The sequence below is a fragment of the Entelurus aequoreus genome, linkage group LG22, assembly GCF_033978785.1.
Source record: "Entelurus aequoreus isolate RoL-2023_Sb linkage group LG22, RoL_Eaeq_v1.1, whole genome shotgun sequence".
Lineage (NCBI taxonomy): Eukaryota > Metazoa > Chordata > Actinopteri > Syngnathiformes > Syngnathidae > Entelurus > Entelurus aequoreus.
In genome coordinates this window covers 11239560-11262928 of record NC_084752.1, presented here as the reverse complement: position 1 = coordinate 11262928, position 23369 = coordinate 11239560, and the positions used below count along the sequence as shown (strand labels likewise).

General features: G+C 39.2%; 1 protein-coding gene across 1 annotated transcript in view; it reads right to left on the bottom strand.

The window, feature by feature from the left end:
* rptor (regulatory associated protein of MTOR, complex 1) overlaps window positions 1–23106 on the bottom strand; it is a 401659-nt gene extending 378553 nt beyond the window's left edge. The window contains exon 1 of the mRNA XM_062033466.1: window positions 22850–23106. The gene's annotated coding sequence lies outside the window, so the exon portion shown is untranslated. The remainder of the gene's footprint in view (window positions 1–22849) is intronic.
* Between the last annotated feature and the right edge of the window lie 263 nt (window positions 23107–23369).

Here is a 23369-nt window from a genome sequence, read left to right as displayed (position 1 = left end):
TAAAAAGAGCGTCAGACTTGCTGTGCACTTCTTCTGGACGCTACAATTGCTGTCAGAAGTAAAACTTTGCGCATACTGCACTGTTTGTGTGCTACGTCATCGGGAGGTACGTGCCACGTGAGGAGCTCGCCGCAAAGAGAGAGAGAGAGAGAGAGAGAGAGAGAGAGAGAGAGAGAGAGAGAGAGAGAGACAGCGTTTACAGGTGCAGACACGCTGCTTGCCACGGGGGGAATTCCGCCCTCAATGAAGACTCCCAGGTTTGATGGCAAGGCGAACTGGGAGGCATTTCATCCCACTTCTGACATCAATTGTAGCGCCCAGAAGAAGTGCACACCAAGTCTGATGCACTTTTTAAACTTTTATTGAGCAAGCTATACTAACACAGCTCAACTTATCTCGTTCTTTCCAAAAGGAAAACCAATCCTCACTCCTCATTTCCGCAACAGCAACGCTTCCTCCTTCTTCGCCAATCACCTTACAGGCGTACGTGCTACGTTCACAACGTTTTCTTATCTGGTTAAATAAAGGTTTTACAACAAAGAGGATGCAGGATAAAGTGACAGAAATTGAAATTTTTGTATTGTAATATACATCAGGAAGTGTTGTGTAAGAAAGTGTTAAAAATAAAACCATCAAAAGCCATCTGCTTTTGTATAAAGATAAGTTAGGTTAAATGAAAATATTATTATTATTATTATCTATCTTACGGTATATCAAAAATAATTTGAGCAAAATTTAATTGAAATATTGTCAGTGTGGCCCCCCAGCAGTGCTCAGGTTGCTCATGCGGCCCCCGGTAAAAATTAATTGCCCACCCCTGGTCTAGGGCAACAGGATGGTAGTCCATTACCAGACTACAGTAGCATTTCTCCAACAGCAAGTGTTGAAGTTTTTGAACCCCAAGTAATTTTGGACCGAGCTCCTGCTGTCCAATAAAGTAGAGAAGTTGTCTTCATTCTATTTTCTTTATCACCTCAGAGACGCATGGGTAAACACGCAGTCAAACTTATAAATCCGAGCGCAAACGTCGTATAAGCAAATTGATGGTGGAAGTTAAGTGAAGCTGAATGAGCCGTCAGCTGCGGGAACATGGATTGGTGCAAACAGGAACAGGGAATGACAGATGCTCTTTATGTCGCCACGGGGACTTCTGTAATTATGCTGTTGATCTGTTTTGCAGCACACATGAGTAGGTTTTTTTCTGCTCTCACTGATAGACTGCTTCTGCCATCTTTTTGTCTCTTGTAAATCATACAGAGTGGCGCCGTCACACAATCTTGTCTATATAAGATGCATGCCCCCCTCCCCACCCCATACAATAGACCTGGGCAAATACAAAGTAGTGATGTCCCGATACCAATATTTTGGTAACGGTACCATAATTATTTCGATACTTTGATACTTTTCTAAATAAAGGGGACCACAAAAAATGGCATTATTGGCTTTATTTTAACAAAAAAAAACTTAGGGTACATTAAACATATTTTTCTTATTGCAAGTTTGTCCTTAAATAAAATGAACATACTAGACAACTTGTCTTTTAGTAGTAAGTAAACAAACAAAGGCTCCTAATTTAGTCTGCTGACATATGCAGTAACATATTGTGTCATTTATCATTCTATTATTTTGTCAACATTATTAAGGACAAGTTGTAGAAAATGAATTATTAATCTACTTGTTCATTTACTGTTATCTGCTTATTTTCTCTTTTAACATGTTCTAGCTACACTTCTGTTAAAATGTAATCACTTATTCTTCTGTTGTTTGATACTTTACATTAGTTTTGGATGATACCACAAATGTGGGCATCAATCTGATACCACAAATGTGGGTATCAATCGGATACCAAGTAGTTACAGGATCATACAGTGGTCATATTCAAAGTCCTCATGTGTCCAGGGACTTCTCAGAGGCGGTAATAGAACCGATAATGATTCATTAGTATCGCGGTACTATACTAATACCGGTATACCGTACAACCCTAATACAAAATATTTCAATGGTTGTAATCTGAGCTTTTGCATGATATACTAGTTACTATGGTAATGTAATTAGTTACAATGGTAATCCAAGTCACAGCAGCTCAGACGAGGCACCAAACAGTGTGGGCGGGGAGCGTTTCCACAGAGTGTTTCCAGAGCGCCCAGCACTGAAATGCGGGTGTCAGGGGAGAACCAAGGAGATTTTTACAACTTCTGCAAGAAAAGTGATATTATATCAGATTGTAGGTGGGATTTTTTTTACCCTTCGCATTCATACTTCGCCGTGTTTGTTGCATTTTTGTCGGGGTGTGAGAAGTACAGGAGGAGCGACGTTCATATGTTCGTCAATATTCAGTGTTTTATCGTTCGTAGTTAATATCGTAAATCCCACATTATTGTCATGTACTGACTGGGTGTCTCATTCAGTAGGAAATGTAAAATTCCATTCCATTTTTTTAAGGCGGTCTGTCATTACGTTTTTAGCATTCAGACATTATTGTGAGGTTTTGTAATAGCGTTACTAAAAATAGGACCCAAACACACACATTGTACAGTAGAGATAGATATATATATATATATATATATATATATATATATATATATATATATATATATATATATATATATATATATATATATATATATATATATATATATATATATATATATATATATATATATATATATATATATATATAGTAGTATATCCATAGTCATGATAATTAAAAAAAAGCATTGAATGAGGAGAAGGTGTGTCCAAACTTTTGGCCTGTGTGTGTATATATATATATATATATATACACACACACACACACACACACACACACGAAGGGAATAAGCGGTAGAAAATGGATGGTTGTATATATATATATATATATATATATATATATATACATATATATACATATACATATATATATACATATATATATACATATATATATATATATATATATATATATATATATATATATATATATATATATATATAGTAGTATATCCATAGTCATGATAATAATAAAAAAGCATTGAATGAGAAGGTGTGTCCAAACTTTTGGCCTGTGTGTGTATATATATATATATTTATATATATATATATATATATATATACACACACACACAGGCCAAAAGTTTGGACACACCTTCTCCTCATTCAATGCATTTTTTTTATTATCATGATTGATTGATTGATTGACTATGGATATACTACTATATCTATCTATCTATATATATAGTAGTACATCCATAGTCATGATAATTTAAAAAAATGCATTGAATGAGGAGAAAGTGTGTCCAAACTACACCTTGTCCTCATTCAATGCATTTGGTTAAATTATCATGACTATTTACATTGTAGATTGTCACTGAAGGCATCAAAACTATGAATGAACACATGACAAAAAAGGTGAAATAACTGAGAACCTGTTTTATATTGTAGTTTCTTGGATTACTTTTTTCGTACACTCTTGGCATTCTCTCGATGAGCTTCGAGAGGTAGTCACCTGAAATGGTTTTCACTTCACAGGTGCGCTTGAAGCTCATCGAGAGGAATGTCAAGTGTGTGCAAAGCAGTAATCAGAGAAAAGGGTGGCTATTTTGAAGAAACTAGAATATAAAACATGTTTTCAGTTATTTCACCTTTTTTGTCACGTGTTCCATTCATAGTTTTGATGCCTTCAGTGACAATCTACAATGTGAATAGTCATGAAAATAAAGAAAACACATTGAATGAGAAGGTGTCAATATATATATATATATATATATATATATATATATATATATATATATATATATATATATATATATATATATATATATATATATACACATAGATAGATAGACCGGCCCCCAGACACATTTTTTCTCCAAATGTGGCCCCCCGAGTCAAAATAGGCCTGCCATATAATATACCTGAATATGGACAGCACATTGCCAAAACCCATCAATCATCAATGCCTTTCATGACAACACAACATCTATACACAGTAGCCTCGTAAGTGGCTACCATACATAATATGTGGAGGGAAAACAGAGGACTCAGTGATCCATCTGACAGCTGAAAACTACCACTGTACTGTTGAGGTGAATAATTACCAGGGCAGAAGTTTTGTAATTGGACCACTTGAACCATGCTGGACTTGGTCACGATTTCCTCTGCCGCCCTTTTCTCCTCCGTGACATGAATTATACGATATGTCTACTTCGCATTTGCTCACCCTTAAACTATCGGTGTCTGGCCTTGTCCCCCACTTACAAGAGTTCTGGGGCCCTTGCTTGAGTAATGATCGGAGCGCTTATATTATTCCAAACTAACTGAACTTTACATGTCAGGTGTACTCAAGTACGGCACAGAATGAATAGTGTGGGTGCACATCAGGGCTGACTTCCACTCAGGATGTTCACGGTCTAAATCGGATGTGTTGCATTCTGATCATCCACCATCAGTCAAATCTATGGCGTTGTTCTTTTAAGATGGATAAACAGGATGGTGATATGTACCAGTGCATTGGTTCTCAAACTTTGTTCACCCAGTACCACCTCAGAAAGCCCTTGGCTATCCAAGCACCACCGTAAGGACCAACATTAAAATACAGTAGCGTAGTAGGCCTGAATTTTCATTAAAAACAAGGCAGAGATTTTATTTAAAGGCCTACTGAAAGCCACTACTACCGACCACACAGTCTGATAGTTTACATATCAATGATGAAATCTTAACATTGCAACACATGCCAATACGGCCGGGTTAACTTATAAAGTGCAATTTTAAATTTCCCGCTAAACTTCCGGTTGAAAACGTCTATGTATGATGACGTATGCGCGTGACGTCAATAGTTGTAACGGAAGTATTCGGACACATTGAATCCAATACAAAAAGCTCGGTTTTCATCGCAAAATTCCACAGTATTCTGGACATCTGTGTTGGTGAATCTTTTGCAATTTGTTTAATGAACAATGAAGACTGCAAAGAAGAAAGTTGTAGGTGGGATCGGTGTATTAGCGGCTGGCTGCAGCAACACAACCAGGAGGACTTTGACTTGGATAGCAGACGCGCTATCCGACGCTAGCCGCCGACCGCACGGATGATCGGGTGAAGTCCTTCGTCGATCGCTGGAACGCAGGTGAGCACGGGTGTTGTTGAGCAGATGAGGGCTGGCTGGCGTAGGTGGATAGCTAATGTTTTTAGCATAGCTCTGTGATGTCCCGTTGCTAAGTTAGCTTCAATGGCGTGGTTAGCAACAGCATTGTTAAGCTTCGCTAAGCTGGAAAGCATTAACCGTGTAGTTACAGGTCCATGGTTTAATAGTATTGTTGATTTTCTGTCTATCCTTCCAGTCAGGGGTTTATTTCTGTTGTTTCTATATGCAGTTAAGCACGATGCTATCACGTTAGCTCCGTAGCTAAAGTGCTTCGCCGATGTATTGTCGTGGAGATAAAAGTCACTGCGAATGTCCGTTTCGCATTCTCGACTCTCATTTTCAAGAGGATATAGTATCCGAGGTGGTTTAAAATACAAATCCGTGATCCACAATAGAAAAAGGAGAGAGTGTGGAATCCAATGAACCCTTGTACCTAAGTTACGGTCAGAGCGAAAAAAATGCGTCCTGCACTGCACTCTAGTCCTTCACTCTCATGTTCCTCATCCACGAATCTTTCATCCTGGCTCAAATTAATGGGGTAATCGTCGCTTTCTCGGTCCGAATCGCTCTCGCTGCTGGTGTAAACAATGGGGAAATGTGAGGAGCCTTTCAACCTGTGACGTCACGCTACTTCCAGTACAGGCTTTTTTTTATCAGCGACCAAAAGTTGCGAACTTTATCGTCGATGTTCTCTACTAAATCCTTTCAGCAAAAATATGGCAATATCGCGAAACGATCAAGTATGACACATAGAATGGATCTGCTATCCCCGTTTAAATAAAAAAATTCATTTCAGTAGGCCTTTAAAGCCCCACGTAAGAACTTGCAGTTTTGGTTGATTTTGTCGGCGCCAGTGGACCAAAGGGGTAGTGAATAAGAACACATTTCCCATGAGGACCAACACAGAGTTAGTCAGTCAGTATTACTGAGGTTTCCATGTTACCATGAATTGATTTACTTGGACCCCGACCTAAACAAGTTGAAAAACTTATTGGGGTGTTACCATTTAGTGGTCAATTGTACGGAATATGTACTATACTGTGCAATCTACTAATAAAAGTTTTCAATCAATCCACAGTAGGAAACTACAAATTATACTCAAACTTTGTATTTGTGGTTTGCAGTCATCATAGTTTTTTCTTGATACAGTACTTTTGAGTTTGTTGCGCGGTTGGTGGTGTCAGTGTGGAACTGCAAACTAACAGGGTGGTGGCTATTTATTGCTACCGCACAAATTTCCGATGTTTAGTTCTGGTCTTGTCATCCCTCGTCCGGACAGAAGGGCGACACGGCAGTGCGGCTGGATCAAAAGTTGACGCCGGAGATGCTTTACTGAACCAAACTTTGCTTTATTACAAGGGAGTGTCATTATACAGGACTGCAGTTCCTGGAGGAGGTCAGGTCAAAAATGAGGCGCTCCTAACTTGGAGGAGCCAAACAATCAGTTTTATATTCCTACCTCCTGTAGGAATATAAATATAAATATATATAGTGACATTTTTGGAGTTTTTCCGATTATTATTATTATTATTATTATTATAACATTGTCAAAATGTTTACGTTTTCTGATAAAATTGTGACTTTTGTCCAGTAAAATTACGACTTTTTTCATTAAAATTGCCAAAATGTTCAGGTTTTTTTTCTTGTAAAATTGCGACTGTTATTGAGTAAAATTCCAACTTTTATCACAACATTGCACAAATGTTCGGTTTTTCTCGTAAAAATTTGACTTGCATCGAGTAAAATTACAACTTTTTTCATAAAATTGCCAAAATCTTCAGCTTTTTTTCTTGTAAAATTGCAACTGTTACTGAGTAAATTTCCAACTTTTATCACAACATTGCACAAATGTTCAGTTTCTCGTAAAAATTTGACTTGCGTCGAGTAAAATTACGACTTTTGTTATAATACTGCCAAAATTCAATGTTTTTCTTGTGAAATTGTGACCTTTTTCTTGTGAAATTCCAAATCATTTTTCACAAGTTTTTCTACATCGGCATAGTATGTATATATCATTAATGTTGTAAATACAAATCCTTATATATCTAGAAAGGGTGGTCCTAAAGAGGTAGGCATTTTTCGGAGGTCTCAAGAAGGTAACAAATACTAGAATGTGTGTGTGTGTGCTAAGTCAGGAGAGCACATCCTGGCCATAAAGGGGATGTTTGTGTGTAAGTGTCTGAAAAGAAAACAGATGCCTGTCGTAACTTAAATGTTGACATCAAGCTGAACATGTAGTCTCTTCTCACGGATAGGGCCATCACCTTTGCGTACCAAGGTCCAATGTTATTGCCTTTTCTTCCGTGAGAACTAATCCAATCCACACACAAATGTCAGTACGTTATTTTGTGCCCGGACTGAAATGCATACCAGTTAAACTGGTTTGGTGGTCTGCTTTCTCCTAGATGAATATAACAATTCACCATGCAAAACATATTATGAGCAAATTAATTCACTTCGCTAACATTATTATTCTGATTTGAGCATCGAAAGTCACTTCCTAGTCCAGCAGGAGCAGAGCCAAGTCAGAATTCCCTCCTCGTCTTTGAGCTCACGCCAGCGTGTCAAAGCCCGGCCAATGTTGACACTTGAGTCTCCTTTTTTAAAAAAATCATCATTAATCCTTTTTTTGTCTCCTCAGACAAAACTTTTCGTTTCTTTGGTTATTTTGCAGCTTCTGCCATGATAGCAGTAATTACGCATCGGCTTCTGTGCAACGAATGGGAAAAGAGGGAGTAACGTATGCACATTTCAATCAATCAATCAATCAATCGTTTATTTATATAGCCCTAAATCACAAGTGTCTTAAAGGGCTGCACAACTACTGCTGTAGTTTTTTGTGTGGCAGGGTTCCTGAGAGCAATACAGACCCCATCCGGCCATGACAGAGGTGTCATCCCAAATGATATGAAATTATTTTATGAAGATTGAAAAGTTACTTAGTGCTTCCTAGTTTGTGAACCCGTTCCCAAACAACGGCAATAAAAAAACTATTCTGATTCTTAAACAAGTATATTTAATATTGTTTGCAACTCTTTCCTCCTCAAATAAACAAATTCACATGAAACTCTAATCTGGCTCATTTTGTTGTGAATTACACAAAATATATTTATTTTGGGGTTAATCAGTCACCCACCTCTTATAAAGTTTTACGTATCATTGTCGGGATTATATTATCAAACTGGGTGCAGCATTCATTTCCCCGGGTCAGTTTTGCACACGCACATTTGCAAACCCCAAAACCAGTGAAGTTGGCAAGTTGTGTAATTCGTAAGTAAAAACAGAATACAATGATTTGCAAATCCTTTCATCATGAAAGAGACCCTGGAAAGACCAAGGTCACACTTCTCAGTATAGTCTCTTATTTAAGACTTACCAAGCAGTTGCCAGGTTACAATTTACCATCGTAGATTTATTTAGCAATGAGATTATCCTGTTTTCTGGACTATTGAGCGCACCGTTATACAAACCCCAAAACCAGTGAAGTTGGCACGTTGTGTAAATGGTAAATAAAAACAGAATACAATTATTTGCTAATCCTTTTCAACTTATATTCAATTGAATAGACTGCAAAGACAAGATATTTAATGTTCCAACTGAGAAACTTAATTGTTTTTAGCAAATAATCATTAACTTAGAATTTTTTGGCAGAAACGCAATGCAAAAAAGTTGGCACAGGGGCATTTTTACCACTGTGTTACATGGCCTTTCCTTTAAACAACACTCAGTAAACGTTTGGGAACTGAGGAGACCAATTTTTGAAGCTTTTCAGGTGGAATTATTTCCCATTCTTGCTTGATATACAGCTTAAATTGTTCAACAGTCCGGGGTCTCTGTTGTGGTATTTTAGGATTCATAATGTGACACACATTTTCAATGGGAGACAGATCTGGACTACAGGCAGGCCAGTCTAGTACCTGCACTCTTTTACTATGAAGGCCACGCTGTTGTAACACGTCGCTTGGAATTGTCGTGCTGAAATAAGCAGGGGCGTCCATGATAACGCTGCTTGGATGGCAACATATGTTGCTCCAAAACCTGTATGTACCTTTCAGCATTAATGGTGCCTTCACAGATGTGTAAGTTACCCATGCCTTGGACACTAATACACCCCCATACCATCACAGATGCTGGCTTTTCAACTTTACGCCTAGAACAATCCGGATGGTTCTTTTCCTCTTTGTTTTCCAGAGGACACGACGTCCACGGTTTCCAAAAACAATTTGAAATGTGGACTGGTCAGACCACAGGACACTTTTCCACTTTGCATCAGTCCATTTTAGATGAGCTCGGGCCCAGCGAAGCGTTACTGGGTGTTGTTGATAAATGGCTTTCGCTTTGCATAATAGTTTTAACTTGCACTTACAGATGTAGCGACAAACTGTAGTTACTGACAGTGGTTTTCTGAAGTGTTCCTGAGCCCATGTGGTGATATCTTTTACACAGGACGTCGGTTTTTGATGCAGTAACGCCTGAGGGAACGAAGGTCACGGCCTTGCCGCTTACGTGCAGTGATTTCTCCAGATTCTCTGAACCTTTTGACGATATTACGAACCGTAGATGGTGAAATCCCTAAATTCCTTGCAATAGCCCGGTTGAGAAATGTTGTTCTTAAACTGTTGGACAATTTGCTCACGCATTTGTTGACAAAGTGGTGACCCTCGCCCCATCCTTGTTTGTGAATGACTGAGCATTTCATGGAAGCTGCTTTTCTACCCAATCATGGCACCCACCTGTTCCCAATTAGCCTGTTCACCTGTGGGATGTTCCAAATAAGTGTTTGATGACTTTACTCAACTTTATCAGTATTTATTGCCACCTTTCCCAACTTCTTTGTCACGTGTTGCTGGCATCAAATTCTAAAGTTAATGATTATTTGCACACAAAAAAAATGTTTATCAGTTTGAACATCAAAAATGTTGTCTTTGTAGCATATTCAACTGAATATGGGTTGAAAAGGATTTGCAAATCATTGTATTCCATTTATATTTACATCTAACACAATTTCCCAACTCATATGGAAACGGGGTTTGTTCTTGATTTGAAGCATAGGTGCAGGGATGCCGAAAAGGGGGGGTAAAGGAGACGGATTCTAGGGGCCCATGATGGAGGGGGGCCCAGAGAGGCCCCTAATGATGATGAAATGTCAACTGTGATGCTGTTCTTCTTTCAAAAATATGGTAATGATAGTCAAAAATACCATTAAAATGCATAATTGTATGTAAAATAGCATCAAAAAATGTTGCTGCTGTGTTGGGGGCCCTGTAAAGATTCTTTTCATGGGGCCCAAAATCCCTAGCGGCGCCCCTGCATAGGTGTAATAGTAGGTAAACTAAATAGATGGTGAAGGTGCAGCAAAATAAGGAAGTATGACCTAAATAAGAGCTTCAAGACAGGAAACAATGCAGAACACAAGAAAATGACTAAAACTGTCATTTGTCCAGACCTGTGATTAATGGGCTGTAAACATTTTGATTGATTGATTGATGTGGCGTCATGACATAAAGAATAGTTGACCGAAAACGAGGAAAAATCCTACGCACATTTGGATAATCACGACAGTACGATGGATTGGATTTTAGGAGCGCTCAGACGAGTCAAGCAATATTTAGGACCCCCTGCTCTCGAGAGAACAACAACAACAACAACAACAACAACATGTGAGACTGCCACCTACAGGAGTTTTGGCTTACTTTAATAAGTGCCAACTCAGCACAGAATCCCTCCACATCCCTTTGCTTTGATTTATTAATACGCCGTGCCCTAAACTACCGCCACTCACTCCCCTGCTGAATCCTCACTGAAATATGGATGGCAGACGAGCAGGAATGGGACATGAGGGAAGAATGTGGGGGGACATGGAGGAGGCGTGGGGTCGCCTGCAGTCCTCATCGCATTCATCATTCCTGTGTGCAAGCAGAGTCTGTCCATCAAGCACTCACGTCGCAAACATATCACTATGTCACACATACCATAAGGGATATTGAAATATAATATGCACTAAAACTGAATTTACAACGGCAATGTTTTGATTTTAAAATATGAAATGTCATACAAAACCCAAAAGCAGTGAAGTTGGCACGTTGTGTAAATGGTAAATAAAATACAGAATACAATGATTTGCAAATCCTTTTCAACTTATATTCAATTGAACAGACTGCAAAGACAACATATTTTACATTGGAATTGGTCAACTTTGTTATTTTTGGCAAATATTAGCTCATTTGGAATTTGATGAATGCAACACGTTTCAAAAAAGCTGGCACAAGTGGCAAAAAAGACAGAGAGGGTTGAGGAATGCTCATCAAACACTTATTTGGAACATCCCGCAGGTGAACAGGCTAATTGGGAACAGGTGGGTGCCATGATTGGGTATAAAAGCAGCTTCCATGAAATGCTCAGTCATTCACAAACAAGGATGGGGCGAGGGTCACCACTTTGTCAACAAATGCGTGGGAAAATTGTCCAACAGTATTTGTCAGCGAGCTATTGCAAAGAATTTAGGGATTTCACCATCTATGGTCCGTAATATCATCAAAAAGTTGAGAGAATTTGGAGAAATCACTACACGTAAGCGGCAAGCCTGAAAACCAACATTGAACGCCCATGACCTTCGATCCCTCAGGCGGTACTGCCTCAAAAAACGACAGTGTGTAAAGGATATCACCACATGGGCTGAGGAACACTTCATAAAACCACTGTCAGTAACTACAGTTTGTCGCTACATCTGCAAGTGCAAGTTAAAACTCTACTATGCGAAGCGAAAGCCATTTATCAACAACACCCAGAAACGCCGCCGGTTTCGCTGGGCCCGAGCTCATCTAAGATGGACTGATGCAAAGTGGAAAAGTGTTCTATGGTCCAGTACTAGCCAGTTTTTACAGTTTAGACTGCACAAAAAAAAGAGAAAGACCTGTGACCTTGTCTCAAATGAAGATTGTAAAAGTTCCAAAAAAGTATAGTTCCCGTTTAACAATTTAAAAAAAAATAAACAAACATGTTGCTCCCTTATTTGGTCGTGTCTTAGAACAGATGGCGATACATCATTCAGAACAGTGGTTGCGACTCACTGGTGTACATTAGGAAGTAGAACAACAATCACTCCTCTTTTGTTTTACATTAAATAGCTGGAGTTTATATTTGTGTATTTTCAGGTTTGATATATTAGTCATCACATCTTTGGCAGCCGCTCTCATCCTTCTACTCCCACTTTCTGTGAGCACGACTTTGGCAGATGTACCATTCTTCGTTATTCTCACAGCGAGCCTACTCGCCTTCCTTCCCACGGTCCCCGCAGAGTCTTACACCGTCAACTTGATCATGCCACGTTTCGGTCTTCAGGGAGAAAACTACAGCACAAACTTTGCAGATAAATGTCATTTACTTAAGAGATTGACATCATCTTCAGGGGTTGGGGGGGGGGGGGGGGGGGGGGTGAAGGAACACACGGAGGTCGATACCAAGGGTTTAGTATCAGTATCAGATCAATATTTTGTGGTTTAATATTTTTTATAATACTTGGATTTACTTCTTCGATGCAGGTTTGATGTAAGCTAACGAGTACAAATATCCTTTTCAGTGAACTCGACTCACTGTACTGAACTGGAAATGAGGCGATGTAACCTCCCAAAGGGGAAAGGAGAGCCAGCACAAATCCAAGGTCAGTAGTCGGACCCCCCCCCCCCCACCCCAAACCAACATTAAATGCCCGGGACCTTCGATCCCTCAGGCACTACTGCATCAAAAAGCGACATCCGTGTGTAAAGGATATCACCACATGGGCTCAGGAACACTTCAGAAAACCACTGTCAGTAGCTACAGTTCGTCGCTACATCTGTAAGTGCAAGTTAAAACTCTACTTCGCAACGCGAAAGCCATTTATCAACAACACCCAGATATGCCGCCGGCTTCACTGAGCCCGAGCTCATCTAAGTTGGACTGATGCAATGTGGAAAAGTGGTTTGACGAGTCCACATTTCAAATTGTTTTGGGAAAATGTGGACGTCGTGTCCTCCGGACCAAAGAAGAAAAGAACCATCCGGACTGTTATAGTCGCAAATTTTAAAAGCCAGCATCTGTGATGGTATGGGGGTGTATTAGTGCCCAAGACATGGGTAACTTACACATCTGTGAAGGCACCATTAATGCTGAAAGGTACATACAGGTTTTGGAGCAACATATGTTGCCATCCAAGCAACGTTACCATGGACGCCCCTGCTTATTTCAGCAAGACAATGCCAAGCCACGTGTTACATCAACGTGGCTTCATAGTAAAAGAGTGCGGGTACTAGACTGGCCTGCCTGTAGTCCAGACCTGTCTCCCATTGAAAATGTGTGGCGCATTATGAAGCCTAAAATACCACAACGGAGACCCCCGGACTGTTGAACAACTTAAGCTGTACATCAAGCAAGACTGGGAAAGAATTCCACCTGAAAAGCCTCAAAAATTGGTAATGGCATGTGTTAAAAAGGCAGGAATGACTCAACCTACATATAAATTGGTTGGTAAATATCCTCCATATAGTACTTTTTTTTTTTTACTCCTATAACATGTCAAAATCCTAGAGGTTCTTACTGGCCAGGGATTCAACCTGTGTGCTCTGCCACAAACGGCAGAGGTGTGAGCAATCACAAAACCATATGTTCACAGAAGAAATGGAATTCAAATCAATTAGAGCATGAGGAAATGCTGGTGCACAAGACCATCCAACAAAGAACTTTTAAGACTGGTTGCTAAGTGAAGATTTGTGTTCCGTAGTGAGCTCATACTCATCCAACTACTTTCTAAAAACAGCAGTCCCTTGCCCATCGCACTTCAAATATTGCGGCTTTGCCACATCACCATCCATCCATTTTCCTACCGCTCGTGCCTCTCAGGGTCGCGGGGAGGCTGGAGCCTATCCCAGCTGCACTCGGGCGGCAGGGCGGGGTACACCCTGGACACGTCGCCACCTCATCACAGGGCCAACACAGATAGGCAACATCACAAACTAGATGAGGCAATTCCTGAAAGAATTCATCTTTGCATTACAGTTTTATTTTTTTCCAAGAAAATCTTGAATATATGATTGAATGTGATTTTGGTTTTAATCTGTGACATGATTTCTTACATTTCGAAAACATTAGCCTATTTCATATTTCATTAATTGCTAATTATATCACAAACTTTAAAAAATAACTGCAGCTTCTTGCAATTCGGATTTGACTGTTAATTGGAAAGCCCTAATATTTAATTATTATTATATATAATATATAGTTATTATATATAATATTTAATTTATTTTTCATATTTATGTTATTTATTTTACTTTTACTTTTATTATATATTGACCATAATAAATGTGGTATAAATGGTCTGTATTTGTCTTGTGATTTGTCTTAAATAATAACAATAGTAATAATATTTTTGACTGACAAAAAATTGCCAATAAGAAATTATTGGTATCGGTATCGGTATCGGTATCGATGAAAATGCAAGAAAAAGTATCGGTATCGTATCGAATCCTAAAAGTGTGGTATCGCCCATCCCTAGTGTGAATGCTCCAATGCTGAAATTGAACTGACATCCTGGAATTTTTTTTTATTTAGAATTGTTGAAGTAGAGCACACTACTCAGTGGCCTAGTGGTTAGAGTGTCCGCCCTGAGATCGGTAGGTTGTGAGTTCAAACCCTGGCCGAGTCATACCAAAGACTATAAAAATGTGATCCATTACTTCCCTGCTTGGCACTCAGCATCAAGGGTTGGAATTGGGGGTTAAATCACCAAAAATTATTCCCGGGCGCGACACCGCTGCTGCTCACTGCTCCCCTCACCTCCCAGGGGGTGAACAAGGGGATGGGTCAAATGCAGAGGACGGATTTCACCACACCTAGTGTGTGTGTGTGACAATCAGTGGTTAACTTAACAATTCCCATACAAACTGAATATTTCAAAGTTGGAACAGTTTGCATCAGACTAAAAATGTGGGAATTGTGCAACTTTGAAGAATGTCCCATTGATTTCAATGGGAATTTCCCAAAAATGTGGACATTTCGAGAAAAGCGGGATTTTTTTTGGAAAATGGTAAAAAAAACTTGAATGTTCTGAATGAGTTGAAATGGTTGGTGTTGGCATTTTTCAAATTGGTTGAGAAATGTTTGAAGTAGTAACAAGTTGAATTGAGAAACGGTATTACAGAATTACTGGAATTTCGGGAACACCGGGAATTTTTCTAGGTCAAAAAACAACTTTGTTTTTTTGTCCTAATTAAGTGGTATGTTTTGACGGTAGAACAGTTGAAGTGGGTTGAAAAAAGGTGGAAGGAGTAGTCGCCAGAAGAAAGGGTAAAAATAGGGCTTTGGAAAACCAGTAATTCTGGGAAATCCAGGAATTTTTTTGAACTTGGAAAAAGGGTAGTATGAATTTCCAGGACAGTGGAATGTGTTGAAGGTGGAATGGTTTGAATCAGTTGAAAAAGTGGAAATGGTGGAAGTTTGAAAAATGGCCAATTCATTTTGAATGGGAAAAATGTCCCGGAAAACCTGGGCATTCTGGGAAATCTGGGAATTTTTTGGGATGGCCTCCTGCTGGCCCCACTATGGACTGGACTCTCACACTATTATGTTAGATCCACTATGGACTGGACTCTCACACTATTATGTTAGATCCACTATGGACTGGACTCTCACACTATTATGTTAGATGCACTATGGACTGGACTCTCACACTATTATGTTAGATCCACTATGGACTGGACTCCCACAATATTATGCTAGATCCATTATGGACTGGATTCTCACACTATTATGTTAGATCCATTATGGACTGGATTCTCACACTATTATGTTAGATCCACTATGGACTGGACTCTCACACTATTATGTTAGATCCACTATGGACTGGACTCTCACACTATTATGTTAGATCCACTATGGACTGGACTCCCACAATATTATGCTAGATCCATTATGGACTGGATTCTCACAATATTATGCTAGATCCATTATGGACTGGACTCTCACAATATTATGTTAGATCCACTATGGACTGGACTCTCACAATATTATGTTAGATCCACTATGGACTGGACTCTCACACTATTATGTTAGATCCACTATGGGCTGGACTATCACACTATTATGTTAGATCCACTATGGACTGGACTCTCACACTATTATGTTAGATCCACTATGGACTGGACTCTCACACTATTATGTTAGATCCACTATGGGCTGGACTATCACAATATTATGTTAGATCCACTATGGGCTGGACTCTCACACTATTATGTTAGATCCACTATGGACTGGACTCTCACACTATTATGTTAGATCCACTATGGACTGGACTCTCACAATATTATGTTAGATCCACTATGGACTGGACTCTCACACTATTATGTTAGATTCACTATGGACTGGACTCTCACACTATTATGTTAGATCCACTATGGACTGGACTCTCCCACTATTATGTTAGATCCATTATGGACTGGATTCTCACACTATTATGTTAGATCCATTATGGACTGGACTCTCACACTATTATGTTAGATCCACTATGGACTGGAACCTCACACTATTATGTTAGATCCACTATGGACTGGACTCTCACACTATTATGTTAGATCCACTATGGACTGGACTCTCACACTATTATGTTAGATCCACTATGGACTGGACTCTCACACTATTATGTTAGATTCACTATGGACTGGACTCTCACACTATTATGTTAGATCCACTATGGACTGGACTCTCACACTATTATGTTAGATTCACTATGGACTGGAACCTCACACTATTATGTTAGATTCACTATGGACTGGAACCTCACACTATTATGTTAGATCCACTATGGACTGGACTCTCACACTATTATGTTAGATCCACTATGGACTGGACTCTCACACTATTATGTTAGATCCACTATGGACTGGACTCTCACACTATTATGTTAGATTCACTATGGACTGGAACCTCACACTATTATGTTAGATTCACTATGGACTGGAACCTCACACTATTATGTTAGATCCACTATGGACTGGACTCTCACACTATTATGTTAGATCCACTATGGACTGGACTCTCACACTATTATGTTAGATCCACTATGGACTGGAACCTCACACTATTATGTTAGATCCACTATGGACTGGACTCTCACACTATTATGTTAGATCCACTATGGACTGGACTATCACTATTATGTTGGATCCGCGATTCCCGAATAGGCTGAAAAGTTTGAAGTTGGAACGGTTTGAATCGGATGACAAATGTGGAAGGTAGAGCGCGCCAAAAGCTAGAGAAGAAGAAGAAGAAGAAGTTGAAGAAGTTTAATAAACAGATTAATTTTGGTGTACAAAACCATATGTGTGAATGCTTCAAAGCATTCACACAATTAGTAACAAAAAAACCCCATCATAATCTAAATATTTTTGGCCTAAATTAAGGGTTAAATAACATGTTATTTGTGTCTTATATGTATTACATGGCAGAATGTGTCTTATTTTCTATTATTATGTTGTGGCGATTGATAACAAATATTCACCAAACAGGACTTCCCTTTCCAAGTTCAGGGTGAACAATGCTAACAACACAGCGGCGAATCTTGGCACTACTCTATCTTCAATCATGTTCAACAACTTTTTATTTTGGCAACTTTATGATTGACTTCATTTTCAACTCATGCCTCCTCAATAACACGTCTCCACATTGGTGAGCCTTTGACGAGAGCGATGTTACCAATAAGGAATGCTAACAACCCGGCTAACGGTCATAGCTGCGACTGTCGAGATGACCAAATTTGTGCGGAACATTTTACGCCCGTGGTTTCAGTACATAGAAATCCAGTTCTGACTTAGAATAATTAGCCAGGATGTGATGAAGTATTTCCACTATGTTGGGTTTAAAAAAACAACCAAAAAGCTCAATTTTTGTTACATTTGACATCACATGGACAAATAAGACCTTCTGGAGGAAAGTTCTGTTGTCAGATGAAACAAAAATAGAGCTGTTTGGCCACAATACCCAGAATATGTTTGGAGGAGAAAAGGTGAGGCCTTTAATCCCAGGAACACTATTCCTACCGTCGAGCACGGTGGTGGTAGTATTATGCTCTGGGCCTGTTTTGCTGCCAATGGAACTGGTGCTTTACAGAGAGTAAATGGGACAATGAAAAAGGAGGATTACCTCCAAACTCTTCAGGACAACCTAAAATCATCAGCCTGGAGGTTGGGTCTTGGGCGCAGTAGGGTGTTCCAACAGGACAATGACCCCAAACACACGTCAAAAGTGGTAAAGGAAGTGGTAAGGTTTTAGAATGGCCTTCCCAAAGTCCTGACTTAAACGTGTTGGACAATGCTGAAGAAACAAGTCCATGTCAGAAAACCAACACATTTAGCTGAACTGCACCAATTTTGTCAAGAGGAGTGGTCAAAAATTCAAGCAGAAGCTTGTGGATGGCTACCAAAAGCGTCTTATTGCAGTGAAACTTGCCAAGGGACATGTAAGCAAATATTAACATTGCTGTATGTATACTTTTGACCCAGCAGATTTGCTCACATTTTCAGTAGACCCATAATAAATTCATAAAAGAACCAAACTTCATGAATGTTTTTTGTGACCAACAAGTATGTGCTCCAATCACTCTATCACAAAAAAAATAAAGAGTTGTAGAAATTATTGGAAACTCAAGACAGCCATGACATTATGTTCTTTACAAGTGTATGTAAACTTTTGACCAAGACTGTATATACATACATACACACACACACACATACATATATAAATATACATACACTACCGTTCAAAAGTTTGGGGTCACATTGAAATGTCCTTATTTTTGAAGGAAAAGCACTGTACTTTTCAATGAAGATAACTTTAAACTAGTCTTAACTTTAAAGAAATACACTCTATACATTGCTAATGTGGTAAATGACTATTCTAGCTGCAAATGTCTGGTTTTTGGTGCAATATTCACATAGGTGTAAAGAGGCCCATTTCCAGCAACTATCACTCCAGTGTTCTAATGGTACAATGTGTTTGCTCATTGGCTCAGAAGGCTAATTGATGATTAGAAAACCCTTGTGCAATCATGTTCACACATCTGAAAACAGTTTAGCTCGTTACAGAAGCTACAAAACTGACCTTCCTTTGAGCAGATTGAGTTTCTGGAGCATCACATTTGTGGGGTCAATTAAACGCTCAAAATGGCCAGAAAAAGAGAACTTTCATCTGAAACTCGACAGTCTATTCTTGTTCTTAGAAATGAAGGCTATTCCACAAAATTGTTTGGGTGACCCCAAACTTTTGAACGGTAGTGTACATACATACTAGGGCTGTGAATCTTTGGGTGTCCCACGATTCGATTCAATATCGATTCTTGGGGTCACGATTCGATTCAAAATCGATTTTTTTCGATTCAACGCGATTCTCGATTCAAAGACGATATTTTCCCGATTCAAAAGGATTCTCCATTCATTCAATACATAGATTTCAGCAGGATCTACCCCAGTCTGCTGACATGCAAGCAGAGTAGTCGATTTTTGTAAAAAGCTTTTATAATTGTAAAGGACAATGTTTTATCAACTGATTACAATAATGTCAATTTGTTTTAACTATTAAATGAACCAAAAATATGACTTATTTTACCTTTGTGAAAATATTGGACACAGTGTGTTGTCAAGCTTATGAGATGCGATGCAAGTGTAAGCCACTCTGACACTATTGTTCTTTTTTTTTTTTTTTTATAAATGTCTAATGATAATGTCAATGAGGGATTTTTAATCACTGCTATGTTGAAATTGTAACTAATATTGATACTGTTGTTGATAATATTCATTTTTGTTTCACTACTTTTGGTTTGTTCTGTGTCGTGTTTGTGTCTCCTCTCAATTGCTCTGTTTATTGCAGTTCTGAGTGTTGCTGGGTCGGGTTTGGTTTTGGAATTTGGATTGCATCGTTATGGTATTGCTGTGTATTGTTTTGTTGGATTGATTAATTAAAAAAAAAAAAAAAAAAGTAAATAAAAATAAACAATATATAAATCGATTTTTTTAAATTGAGAATCGATTCTGAATCGCACAACGTGAGAATTGCAATTCGAATTCAAATAGATTTTTTCCCACACCCCTAATACATACATACATACATACATACATACATACATACTTTGTGTGTGCAGTTTTTACTAAAACAGGGACTTTTGTTGAGGTTAGAACCTTATATAGTGATTCTTATGGAGAACTTTGCTTCACTATACAAACTTTTGGGTTTACGAACCATGATCAAGAACCAATTAAGTTGTGTGTATCGAGATTCCATTTTAATTTACTATTATTTGAACGTGAGACGGGACAAAGAGTGGATGTCATTAAAACGACTACACATTAACCATCTAAAAGCAATGTTATCCATTTGTCAGCCAACTTGTGCCAGCATCAGCTGCTAATTTTTACTACTAAGTGGAATTGTCTGATAATATGTGGGAGGGAGACAGACAGCAGGTGTGTTGTGAGGATACAATTACAATGATTGTATGCTTTAAATGTTACAATATTCTTGTGTACTGACATTTCTTTTTTGAGGGTAGGAGATAAATCTTAGTTTTGGCTGTCACTTCAGACTTCTATTTGATTGCACACAAGAATATTTTACTAACAGAGTTGGGAGGATGTTTGTACATTTTGGATGTGATTGAAGCTCGTCGGGTGCTGTTGCTTTCAAACACAAAGCTCTCCTTGCCATCGTGCGCCGCTGGCCGGCTGAAATCCCTTTACTTCTTCTATTTAGACTAGTTTGTTGTCTTCTTGATGCTACGCCAGAGCCGAGAACCTCAAACTGTGATTTAGCCTTTTTAGAGGTGGGGAAAAAGTCACTAATGAGATTTTGGTTTTCACTTTATTGAAAGACTGTATTCCTTTCATAGATACCTTTTAGTTAACTGTGGAAGAGTCATGTCTATACTGTTCTGCCTGTGAGATGTTATACAATTAAAACCAGTGTAGTTGGCACGTTGTGTAAATGGTAAATAAAAACAGAATACAATGATTTGCAAATCCTTTTCAACCTATATTCAATTAAATAGACTGCAAAGACAAGATACTTAACGTTCAAACTGGAAAACGTTATTTTTTTGGTAAATATTAGCTCATTTGGAATTACATGCTTGCAACATGTTTCAAAAAAGCTGGCACGAGTGGCAAAAAGGACTGAGAAAGTTGAGGAATGCTCATCAAACACTTATTTGGAACATCCCACAGGTGAACATGCTAACTGGGAACAGGTGGGTGCCATGATTGGGTGTAAAAGCAGCTTCCATGAAATGCTCAGTCATTCACAAACAAGGATGGGGCGAGGGTCACCACTTTGTGAACAAATGCATGAGCAAATTGTCCAACAGTTTAAGAACAACATTTCTCAACCAGCTATTGCAAGGAATTTAGGGATTTCACCATCTAAGGTCTGTAATACCATCAAAAGGTTCAGAGAATCTGGAGAAATCACTGCATTTAACATTGAATGCCCGTGACCTTGGATCCTTCAGGCGGTACTGCATCAAAAAGCGACATCAGTGTGTAAAGGATATCACCACATGGGCTCAGGAACACTTCAGAAAACCACTGTCAGTAACTACAGTTGGTCGCTACATCTGTAAGTGCGAGTTAAAACTCTACAATGCAAAGCGAAAGCCATTTATCAACAACACCCAGAAACGCCGGCGGCTTCACTGGGCCCGACTGCATCTAAGATGGACTGATGCAAAGTGGAAAAGTGTTCTGTGGCCCGACGAGTCCACGTTTCAAAAATTATGTTTCTTAGTTCGAACATTAAATATCTTGTCTTTGCAGTCTATTCATTTGAATATAAGTAGAAAAGGATTTGCAAATCATTGTATCATTGGGGATGTATCCTTACAAAGAAAAACTTCACGCAGCGAATGAAAATTATTTCGGTACAGATGATCGGTCAGGCGAAACTGGGGTAGGAGAAAAAGGTAGAGTGAGAGGTAACGAGGCTGATCGCAAAAGTGTTCCAGTTTGTGATTTTTGGCAATGACCAATCAATAATAGGACTATGACGCTCAAGCCAGGTGAGACCAAGAGACACCGGAGACGAGCGAGACGGTATAACAAAAAAGCTGATTGCTTGCAGACGATTCCCAGCCAGAAGGGGGGAGACAGCCTGCGTAATACCCGTTAAGGGAGTGAACAATCTTAGGAGAAGCTAATGGAACAGTGGGAATCTTAAAACGTCTAACCAGTTCACAGTCAATAAAAGCAATCAAACAAAGTACTAATATGATCCAATTCAAGAAACTTTTCAAACTTAAAGTGTTTACAAAGTACAAAGAAGAAGATCCATGATAAACATTCTGAATTTACTTCATCCATCTATTCCTTCATTCTCAAAATAATATTACTTATCTCATCATATGAAATATGACTTACTTCACCAATTACTTATTTATTTTTATTGTGATTACTTATGGAGTATATTGTGAATAAATTGAGAACAGGAAGTGAGCAAAAGTTTTAGCAACTGTTATGTTAAAGAAAAGAGGTAGGATTAAATAAGCTCTGCTTCTTCCTAATCTTTTTTGAACATGTTGAAAAGGGAAACTGGAAATTGTCATGTATCATGTTGTATGCTTGCATGTTCCAAATAAACTCAAACTCAACAAAGTTATCGTCTGCTCCTGAGTCAAAGTATTAATGGGTAACTCCTCCCCAGACCGAGAAAGCGTACCTTCCAGTTGGAGACGGCTGACCACAAGAGACGCAGACGAACTCCTCAGATGGACGTCGCCCGTAGATGAACGACGCCGTCTTGGCCGGATGGTACAACAGGCGACGGTGTGGTCCGGCTCGCCGCAGTAGAGACACGACTTCAGACGTAGCTTCCGAGACCTCTCCTCTGTGGAAAGACGATTGGCTCCCAGTTGCATGAGTTCGATGTCACAGGAAAGGTCTGATGCCGCCCCCTGGACAGCGGATGGAGGCATGAGGAGCGCCGGAAGAGCATCTGGTGGAGGTGGACGAGACTGAAGAGGACGTGAAGGCGCCACCCTTCGTTGATTCTCCCGTTCCCACAGGCGTCCGTCTAGTCTGATGGTCAGGGTGATCAGCTCCTCCAAAGTCTTTGTCTCATCCCCAGTAGCTAACTCGCCCTGCAGACTGTTTTCTCGTCCCAATCACTCTCCACTGCCAGAATGCGGAAAGGTAATGGAGTGGTCTGCCACTGACGCCACCCCTTGGCGAATGGAGAG